Here is an 11,764-nt window from a genome sequence, read left to right as displayed (position 1 = left end):
GAATTAAGAAAATGTCTTTCAGGAGAAATTAAAGGAATAAACTATCATTTTTTAAACTTCTTTATTAATTATTTTATTTTAATAAAATGTCACATAAGTTTTCCAAAGTTATATGCTCCATGTTGTCTCCCTCCCTTCTTCCTTCCTCCTCCTGGAGAGAATGAACAACTCAATGTGGGTTATACATGTATTATCACACAAAACATATTCCCATATTATACATTTTTGTGATATTCTTATGAAACCAAAACCCCAAATCATATTCTCAGATGTCTACTCCAGCAGTTCTTTCTCTGGAGGTAGATAGCATTCTTTCTCATAAGTCCCTCAGAACTGTCCTAGGTCATTGTATTGCTGTTAGTAGCAAAATCTATCACATTTGATCGTTCCACAATATTGCAGTCACTGTGTACAGTGTTCTTCTGCTTCTGCTTATTTCATTCTACATCAGTTCACTTAGGTCTTTCCAGTTCTTTCTGAGATCATCCTGTTTATCATTCCTTATAGAACGATAATATGCCATCATCATCATATACCACAATTTGTTCAGCCATTTCCCAAATGAAAGATGCTTTTAATTCCCATTTTTTTTGCCACCGCAAAAAAAGAGCAGCTATAAATATTTTCATACAAACAGGTCTTTCTCAATTTTTTTCAATCTCTTAGGGATACAGACCTAAAAGTTGTATTATTGGATCCAAAGGTATGCATTATTTTATAGCCATTTTGTTATAATTCCAATTGCCCTCCAGAATGATTGGATCAGTTCACAATTCCACCAGCAACACATTAGTGTCCCAATTTTGCCACATTCCCTGCAACATTTATCATTTTCCTTTACTGTCATACTGGACAATCAGATCTAAGGTGGTACCTGAGATTTATTTAATTTGCATTTCTCTAATCAAGAGGGATTTAGAACATTTTTTCATATGATTATTGATAACTTTGATTTCTTCATCTGAAAACTGCCTATTCATATCCTTTGGTCATTTTTCAATTGAGTAATGACTTAAATTCTTATAAATTTGACTTAGTTCTTTATATATTAAAGAAATGCAACCTTCATCAGAGAAATTTGTTATAAAAAGTTTTTTCCAGTTTGGTTTCCCTTCTAATCTTGAGTGCACTGGTTTTGTTTGTACAAACCATTTTTAATTTAATATAATCAAAATTATTCATTTTACTTATGTTCCCTGTAATGTTCCCTGTCTCTTTGGTCATGAATTCTTCCCTTCTCCATAGATCTGACAGTTAAACTATTCTATGTTTTATTAATTTACTGATAATATAACTCTTTATGTTTCATATACCCATTTTGGTATTATCTTGGTATAAGGTGTAAGATATTGATTTAACCCTAATTTTTGCCATACTGTTTTCCAGTATTCCCAAAAGCTTTTGTCAAATAGTTAGATCCTATACCAAAAGCTTAGACCTTAGTTTATCAAGCACAATATTGCTGAGGTCATTTACCCCTAATCTATTTCACTGATCTACCCTTTTATTTCTTAGTAAATATCAACTTGTTTTAATGATTACTGCTTTATGGTACACTTTTAACATCTAGTACTGCTAGGTCACCATCCTTCACATTTTTTTTTCATTAGTTCCCTTGATATTCTTGACCTTTTGTTCTTCCAGATAAATTTTGCTATTATTTTTTCTGGTTTTGATAGTTTGATTGGTATGGCACTAGATAAGAAAATTAATTTAGGAAGGATATCATTTATATTAACTCAACCTACACATGAGCAGTTATTGTTTTTTCCAATTGTTTAGACCTAACTTTATATATGTGAAAAGTGTTTTGTAATTATGTTCATATAATTCCTGTGTTTGCCTGGACAAATAGATTCCCACATATTTTATATTGCCTAGAGTGATTTTAAATGGAATTTCTCTTTATAACTCTTGTTCTTGAGCTTTATTGGAAATATATAGAAAAGCTAATGATTTATGTGGATTTGTTTTGTATCCTGCAACTTTGCTAATATTATTAATTAAACTAACTTTTTAGTGGATTCTCTAAGTATTATATCAGATCATCCTCAAAGAGTGATAGTTTAGTTTCCTTATTGCCTATTTTAATTCCAGAAATTTCTTTTTCTTCTCTAATTGCTAAAGCTAGCATTTCTAATACAATATTAAATAATGGTGGTGATAATAGATATCCTTACTTCACTCCTGCTCTTATTAGGAAGGCTTCTAACTTATCTCCATGATAGATGATACTTGCTGATGGTTTTAAATAAATACTTATTATTTTAAGGAAAGGCCCTTTTATTATGCCTTCTAGTGTTTTCTATAAGAATGGGTGGTGTATTTGGGTCAAAGGGTTTTTCTGTATCTATTGAAATAATCATGTGATTTATGTTAGTTTGATAATTGATATAGTCAATTATGCTAATAGTTTTCCTAATATTAAACTAGCCTCACATTCTTGATATAAATCCCACCTGGTTATCATAAATAATCCTTATGACGTATTGCTGTGGACTCTTTGCTAGTATTTTATTTAAGATTTTTGCATCAATGTTCATTAAGGAGGAGATTGGTCTATAATTTTTCTTTCTCTGTTTTTGGTCTTCCTGGCTTGGGTATCAACATCATATTTCTGTCATAAAAAGAATTTGGTAGGATTCCTTCTTTACTTATTTTGCCAAATAGTTTATATAGTATCGGGAGCCATCAAAGACCAAGCTGTTTGATATGGTCCACATGGAAACTGGGGACTGCAAAGCAGCCCCCAGGAAGGATGGAAACATCCATTGAAACCCCTCTAAGTGACTTTCATTATTAACATCCCCTTATTATTGGAATTGCCATGATTATTATTCTTACTTAGCCCCAGGAAAAATAGATGAAAGCAATATGCTTGCAAGGTTAATACAGATGTCCCACTCTGACTCCCCAGGATATTACCAGGAAAGCCTACTCACAAATTAAACCTAAGGATTCATATACCCACTTAGATAGGACCCTCTTTTCTAGGTATGAAAACTTCTGGCAAATCTGTGCTCTTGAATTCCCTAACCTATATCTGAGTCATACTGATTCTATCCAATGATCCTACCCTTAGCAACAATGTTTCATTGACTATCTCCCTAGGCTTCCTGTCTGTTGTTAGGTTCCATGGAAACATGTATGTTGAGAATGAAACTGTGTGCCAATTAGATGTGTTATCATGAGCGTATAAAATAAAGCCAGGCCTCAGCCAAAGTGGATCAATTTATCCTGTGAAACCTGTGTTGTAGGTTGAATACGAAAGCTGTGTCCCATCCATCATTTCACTGACACTGTCCCACCTCCAAGATCCCATCACCTGTGGGAGGCTGGTCTACCCCACAGCAGTATAGTACTGGAATTAGTTGTTCTTTAAATTTTTGATAGAATTCACTTGTGAATCCATCTGGCCCTGGGGATTTTTTCTTAAGGAGTTCATTGATGGCTTATTCCATTTCTTTTTGTTATATGGGATTATTTAAATATTCTATTTCTTCTTTTGTTAACCAAGGCAACTTATATTTTTGTAAATATTCATCCATTTCACCTAGATTATCAGATTTATTGTCATATAATTGGACAAAATAACCCCTAATTATTGCTTTTATTTCCTCTTCATTAGAGGTGAAATCACTCTTTTCATTTTTGATACTGGTGATTTGATTCTCTTCTTTCTTTTTTTAATAAAAGCAATACTCTATCAATTTTATTTGTTTTTCATAGAACCAACTCCTAGTCTTACTAATTCAGTAGGGTTTGTTTTTTTTTTACTTTAAATTTTATTAACTTCTCCTTTGATTTTTGGATTTCCAATTTAGTCTTTAATTAGGGATTTTTATTTGTTCTATTTTCTAGTTTTTTTAGTTGCATGCCCAATTCATTGATCTGCTTTTTCCCCCTATTTTATTGATATAAGCATTCAGAGATATAAATTTTCCCCTCATTTGCTACTCTTTTTTTTGTCTCATTTGAAGCCCAATAGATTCTGTTCCAGCCTCTTATCTTTACTCTGTGTTTGTCCACCTGCCTTAAATGTGTTTCTTGTTTTTAATCCACTCTGCTATATGCTTCCATTTTGTGGATAAGTTCATCCCATTTACATTCACAGTAAATGTCTTGCTGTTGGTTTTTGACTCCTATTGTTTTGAGGGGCTTCTTAAAGATTGGTTTGGAAGGATTGTCAGAGTGGTTTCAGATTTCACTGCTACTAAATCAACATCTTTAAACTGTTTAAAATTTTTGAGAAAGGTTGAAGAAATATTTAATGAGAGAAATAACTTTGCTTCATGCTATGGAGAAGGTACACAATAGATAATACTTGAGAGGCTTCAATTGTCATCCTGAGAGATCTAAAACTGATGGACTGTGTTTCCAGAACTGAGTGATTAGAACTTTCAGTTGATGAGTACTATCAACCCTGACTATGACCTTCTTACTCTAAGTAGCTGAAATATTTAAAAACATCTTTGCATTATGTTAACATGTGAATGAATTGCATATTTAATAATACAGATGATTATTTAAGCCTATAAGACTAACAAGGTTAATATCAAGAGAGAGATAAGAAAAATCTTATTGGAAAAGAGGTCTCTTCAGCTTAGTTAATACACTAAGGTGGTACTCATACCTATCTGATTAATTAATGATTGTGCATTTCTATTAATTTGTGAAGAAATATCAATATTTACCCTTTAATTTGCTTCATACCTAAGATGAGAATAAAGCAGCAAGTCAAGTCTGAGGGGTTTCAATATGCATCTTTCATCACCCACTTTGTTTTTGCAATGTAGATGGTTTGACCAATCTCATGTTACTATGAATTATACTAATACTTTGTAGTATTCCTGGCTCAATTTGGTTAATATAATTTCATCTACAAATAGGAACATTTGAAGAACCTCACCATCAATAAATCCTTCATTTGATTGGATCTTATACAGAACATCTTCCATAACAATGGTGAATATCTTTATTAAATATATTTTCCTGTTTAATGCCTTTTTATGCCAATATACCAATATTCTTTAAGTGATACTCTATAGCTATAAATCATGAAATACCACAATTCCTTAAGAATTATTCATGAAGGGCTTAAGTAAGCTCTAATATTTGGTGACTTGCATCCATGAAGTTATATAAAAGATATTAAGATAAATGTGTGATTAGAAAAATTGTTATACTATACATATATTAAGACACAAGAAGGATAGCCTGAAGTATCCCAGAAATTTTAAAAGGTGAAGTAAGAAGCTTTCAGCTCACTAATTATCAGTCTAGAAAGGAGTTCATTTGTGTGTGTGTGTGTGTGTGTGTGTGTGTGTTATGGATCCATTTGACAGTCTGATAAAACCAACAGATCTCTTCTCAGAATCATGTTTTTAAATATTAAAAATGAAATATGTAGGATTACAATGGAAATCAATCATATTGAAATAGCTATAAAAATAACTGTTCTATGCTGACATGATCAGATTTAAGAAAGAGAAGTCCTGATCTTTAGTTGAACTTGTAATTTGACTATCTCTTCCTTTATGAAGCTGATAATTTTATGCCCTATTTACCCTATTTATCTATAGAGATGTAAATGTGGTTTTTATTTTGCTTTACTAAGTAGAATTTTATATGAAGATTGTCATATGAAAGGACCTTCTCAATGGAAACCCACCTAGATTTTACTGGATTGAACTAATTTGTGTCCCAAAAGCTCCAACTATAACAAGTTGTGTAGGAGGACTGAAGTGAACAATGGCAATGGAGTAGTGTGGGAGTCCTTTAGAGAAATCCCCTCCCCATCCCATTTTTCATGTAAGTCAATTCTCACCTATACTTTATGATCTTAGACATAAACAACATAGACAATGGTGCAACTATGAATTAGGAGAATCCAAGGTCTTCTGGTCCATGTTTGTTAGATATCTAAATAGCAATTTTCGTACCTGGAATAAATGGTGGTTGGGAAGGACAGGGGCAGCTTCTTCTGGAGTACAGTCAGGGGAAAGAAGCCTACATCAAGACACAGAAGATTTCTAAGTTGATAGAGGGAAGCATATAATTTAAGAGTGAGGCTGTTGCCTTGGGAAAGAGGCAGGGCAAAGAAACGAAGGAAATATGCACTAGGAAAATGTCACCTCTGTTAAGGGGGCGGGCCAGTCAGGGTAGAAAACTCACTCCGGAGAATTTGTCATTGTTTCCATCCCAGGGAAAAGTTGTAATAGCCTAATGCTAGTTATAACTCAGCTATTGGCTATAGACTGACCTCTTGCAACCTTTCTCCCTCAATTCTGTGGTTTCCAGAGTCTTCTGGGTAAGCATGGCGGCAATCTAGACATGACTTGCTTCCTCTCCCCTGCACCCAACGAAATAGACTACCTCAAAAGAACATAAAAACCATCTTCAGAAGAATGGAGAGACTCTACAGTAGGCCGCAGCATTGAAAGTACATGGGGTTTGAGCATTTCCACATCAAAAGAAGGAGAAAAAGCTCCCACCCAAATGTAAGCCAATCTACCCTCCCCCACCTCACCTCCAGAGCCAGAGTCAGAACCAGAGTGCACCAGAAACAGCGACTGAGGGAAAAACACCTCTAGAGTGAGCAAGGGGCACCCCTAGGTCCTTGGGAGAAGATTAGGACTGCTGGGGATCTACCCCTGAGAGCAGATACACCGGAAACCTCTGCGCACTGGAGAGCACAGACCGCAGTCAGTTGCTCTAGTGAACAGCAGAGGCCACAGAGATTCTTGCCTCAGACAAAAGACTTGCCCCTCAACTCCAAAAAAAAGAGAACTTGCCCATCTCACTCAGACTTCTGACTAAAAAGGAAAGGGAAAACCACCAAAGGGATGGCTCATTGTGACCAAGACCAACCCTCCAAGAAAAGCAGAAAGAAGACAGTGACCCTTGAAAATTTTTACTGAGGGAAAAACCAGGTTACAGAGGAAAAAGAGAATGAAATTCAAACAAAATCAAAACTTTCACCAAAAAATGGAAATTGTCCACAAGCCCTGGAAGAATTCAAATTGGAGCTTATCCAAAAGATGAAAACCTTCTGGCAAAAAAAAAATGGGAATTAATTCAAAAAGAGATCAACAGTCTGAAAGACAAGAACTCCACACAAAAAAAAGGGCAGACCAAACTGAAAAGGAAAACCAGTCTTTAAAGACCAGAATTAGACAACTGGAAGACATTGATCTTGCAAAACAGCAAGAATTAATAAAGCAAAGTCAAAAGACTAACAAATTAGAAGATAGCATAAAATAGCTCACTGACAAAGTGACAGATCATGAAAACAGGTCACGGAGAGACAATCTGAGAATCATTGGTCTACCTGAAAAAAACAGAAATAAACAGAAATCTTGACACCACACTACAAGAAATCATCCAAGAAAATTTCCCTGAAGTTCTTGAACAAGGGGGAAAAATAGACATCGAAAGAGTTCATAGAACACCCTCTATACTAAATCTCCGAAAGACAACTCCCAGGAATGTAATTGCCAAATTCAAGAGCTTCCAAGATGAGGAGAAAGTTTTACAAGAAGCCAAAAAGAGACAATTCAGATATCAAGGAGAACCAATCAGGATCACACAAGACCTGGCAGCTCCCACCCTAAAGGACCTCAAGGCCTCGAACATGATATTCAGAAAGCCAAGAGAACTGGGTCTTCAACCAAGAATCACCTATCCATCAAAACTGACTATATACTTCCAGGGGAAAGTATGGGCATTAAACAAAATAGAAGATTTCCAAGTATTTATAAAGAAAAAAGCCAGAACTCAGTGGAAAGTTTGATATCCAAACACAAAGAACAAGAGAAACATGAAAAGGTAAATATGAAAGGGAAAAGGAGAAAAGTGTTTTTTTTCAAACTCTCTTCTATAAGGGCTTCAATTAGATCAAATTATATATATTAATATATGGGGAAATGTTATTTATAACTCTCAAAAATTGTATTCATTATTAGAGTAATTAGAAGAATCACACATAGGGAAAGATTGGGGCATTAAGATGATATTTTAAAAAAGAAAAAGAGTGGGGAGGAATAAAAGATGGTACAAAGAGACACTTGAAGAAATTGAAATAAATTAAATAGAATAATCTTTTTCACACAAAGATACACATGGGAAGGGGAGGGGAAGAATACTCTCATAAGAAGGAGAGGAAGAGAGTGCTAATAGGTAATACTTAAACCTTACTCTCATTGAAATCAACTCTGATGATCCATTGGGTCTTGAATTCTATCTTATTCAACAGGGTAAGGGAGAAGGTAAAAACTAAGGGGGTAGGGGAGAGGGAGTACAAATAGGGAGGGAAAGAAAGGGGGGAGGGAAATTAACAGACCCTAAAACAAGAAGGGAACAAAAAGGGAGGGACCAGAAAGGGAAGCACATCAAGGGAGGGGATTAGGAGGATTGATTAAAAGTAAACCACTGGTTTAAAAGGATATAGCAAAAGAAGAAAGGTCAGAACTAGGAAAGGATATCAAAATCCTAGGGAATTCATAAGTGACAATCATAACTTTGAACGTGAATGGGATGAACTCACCCATAAAATGTAGACAAATAGCAGATTGGATTAGAACCCAAAACCCTACCATATGTTGTCCACAAGAAACACACCTGAGGCAGGTAGATACTCACAAGGTCAGAATTAAAGGTTGGAGTAAGACCTATTGGGCCTCAACTGACAGAAAGAAGGCAGGAGTTGCAATCATGATATCTGATAAAGCCAAAGCAAAAATAAACCTGATTAAAAGAGATAGGGAAGGTAAATACAAAAGGGGGTATAGACAATGAGTAAATATCAGTAATCAACATGTATGCACCAAATGGTATAGCACCCAAATTTCTATGGAGAAACTAGGAGGAGGAAATAGATAGTGAAACTATACTAGTGGGAGACCTGAACCTACCACTATCAAATTTAGATAAATCAAATCAAAAAATAAATAAGAGGTAAGAGAGCTGAATGAAATCTTGGAAAAATTAGAGTTAATAGATATATGGAGAAAAATAAATAGGGACAAAAAGGAATATACCTTTTCAGCAGCACATAGCACATTCACAAAGATTGACCATATACTAGGTCATAAAAACATGGCATACAAATGCAGAAAAGCAGAAATAATAAATGCAACCTTTTTAGATCATAATGCAATAAAAATAATGATCAGTAAGGGTACATGGAGAGCAAAATCAAAAACCAATTGGAAATTAAATAATATGATTCTCCAAAATCAGTTAGTTAGAGAACAAATCATAGAAACAATCAATAATTTCACTGAATAAAATGAGAATGGTGAGACATCCTTTCAAAACTTTTGGGATGCAGCCAAAGAAGTACTCAGAGGAAAATTTATATACTTGAGTTCATATATTAACAAATTAGGGAGGGAAGAGGTCAATGAATTGGACATGCAAATCAAAAACCTTGAAAGTGAACAAATTAAAAACCCCCAGAAGAAAACCAAATTAGAGATCCTAAAAATTAAGGGAGAAATTAATAAAATTGAAAGTGAAAGAACTATTGAACCAATAAATAAGACTAGAAGCTGGTATTTTGAAAAACAAACAAAATAGACAAAGTACTGGTCAGTCTAATTAAAAAAAGGAAAAAAGAAAAGCAAATTAACAGTATCGTAGATGAAGAGGGGAACCTCACCCCCAATGAAGAGGAAATTAAGGCAATCATTAAAAATTATTTTGCCCAATTATATGGCAATAAATATGCCAATCTATGCAATATGGATAAATATTTACAAAAATATAAATTGCCTAGACTAACAGAAGAAGAAATAGATTTCTTAAATAACCCCATATCAGAAAGAGAAATCGAACAGGCCATCAAAGAACTCCCTAAGGAAAAATCCCCACGGTCTGATAGACTCACAAGTGAATTCTATCAAACATTCAAAGAATAGCTACTACCAATACTATACAAACTATTTGGCATGATAAGCAAAGAGAGAGTTCTACCAAATTCCTTTTACGACACAAACATGGTACTGATCCCAAAGCCAGGCAGGTTAAAAACAGAGAGAGAAAACCATAGGCCAATCTCCCTAATGAATATAGATGCAACCCGGGCCAATTTCCGGGCATTCAACACAGACTGTGGAAGAGGAGGTTGCTGCTTTTTTTTTCTTCCTTTTTTTGGCTCGGGGATCATACGGCCCACACCACCTGAACCTAATCCCATCAGGAGCCCTCAGAGCTTCTGAAAGAACAAAAACCTCAGGGCCAGTGAAGGGCTTACCTTGAAAACACCCCAGGCCAGTCTCCAGGCATTCAACACAGATTTTGGAGGAGGAGGCTTTTTGTATCAGGGCTCATTCAGCCCAAACCAGATGAACCTAATCCCATCAGGAGCCCTCAGAGCCCAGGCAAGCCACGACCCCTCCCCCCTTAGAGAGCAGGGTCTTCTGAAAAAACAGAAACCTAGAGGCGAGGTCAAGATGGCAGCCTAGAAGGAGCATAGACCTGGCAGCCTGGCCAGAGCTTTGGAGATCTTCCATATATGCTCCAGCCTTCCAGGAAGTTTAAAACTCAGAGTAAACCCAGCCCAACTAAACTGAACTCAATCCCATCAAAAGTCTCCAGAACACAGGGAAGCCCAGGCTCCCCATCCATCCTCATTGACTGCTGGACTTTAAGCCAATCAAAAGCCTCCAGAGGACAGGGAAGCTCAAACCCCCAACAACCCTCCCCCAGAGATTACACCAAGAGATCCTCTGTTAAAGCTCCAAGAGGGGAGACTGATAGAAGTCCCCAAAAAACAAAAAAAATGAGAGGAACAAGAGCACAGACAAATACGAGGAGGAAAGAAGGGGTGAATTTGAACAAACAACAGAAACAGAAGAAAGGAACTATAATAGACAGCTACTACTCACCAAATGGAACAGAGGGGGAGAGATCAGCAAACGATAAACCAGAAATCCCAGCAAATTGGATACAGGCTGTGGAAGAACTCAAAACACAACTAAGAGAGGCTGAAGACAATTGGGGAAAGAACTTAAAAATTAAGATAAGTCATCTGGAAACAGAGGCACTTGAACTAAAACAAGAAAATAGTGTCCTGAAAGCCAAAATCATCCAGCTAGAAAATGAGGCAAAGGAGATGAAAGATGAGGCAAAGGAGATGAAAGACGAGATAAAGAGGATGAAAGACGATCTTCAAAGAAAATCAGACCAGAAGGAAAAAGACGACCAAAAAGCCAGAGATGAAATCCAATCTTTAAGAACCAGCGTAAAACAACTAGAATCAAGTGACCTCACAAGGCAGCAGGACACTATAAAACAAAACAAAAAGAATGAAAAAATTGAGGAAAATGTGAAGCATCTCATTCACAAAACAGACGATTTAGAAAATCGTTCAAGAATAGACAATTTAAGAATAATTGGACTACCAGAAGACCACGACAAAAGAAAATGCCTGGACATAATACTAGAGGAAATTATCCAGGAAAACTGTCCCGAGATCCTAGAACACGAGGGGAAAGTGGAGATTGAAAGAATCCACAGATCACCCCCTGTATTTAATCCCCAACTGACAACACCAAGAAATGTTATAGCCAAATTCAAAAACAATCAGATGAAAGAACAGGTATTACAAGCTGCCAAGAAGAAACCATTCAGATACCATGGAAACATGGTGAGGATAACACAGGATCTGTCTGCATCCACACTGAAGGTCCAAAAGGCATGGAATATGATATTCCAGAAAGCAAGGGAACTAGGCCTACAGCCAAGAATAAAATACCCATCA

This window comes from Monodelphis domestica, chromosome 3 (assembly GCF_027887165.1).
Source record: "Monodelphis domestica isolate mMonDom1 chromosome 3, mMonDom1.pri, whole genome shotgun sequence".
Taxonomy (NCBI): domain Eukaryota; kingdom Metazoa; phylum Chordata; class Mammalia; order Didelphimorphia; family Didelphidae; genus Monodelphis; species Monodelphis domestica.
The sequence above is the reverse complement of the archived record's forward strand: the minus strand, read 5'-3'. Positions refer to the sequence as shown.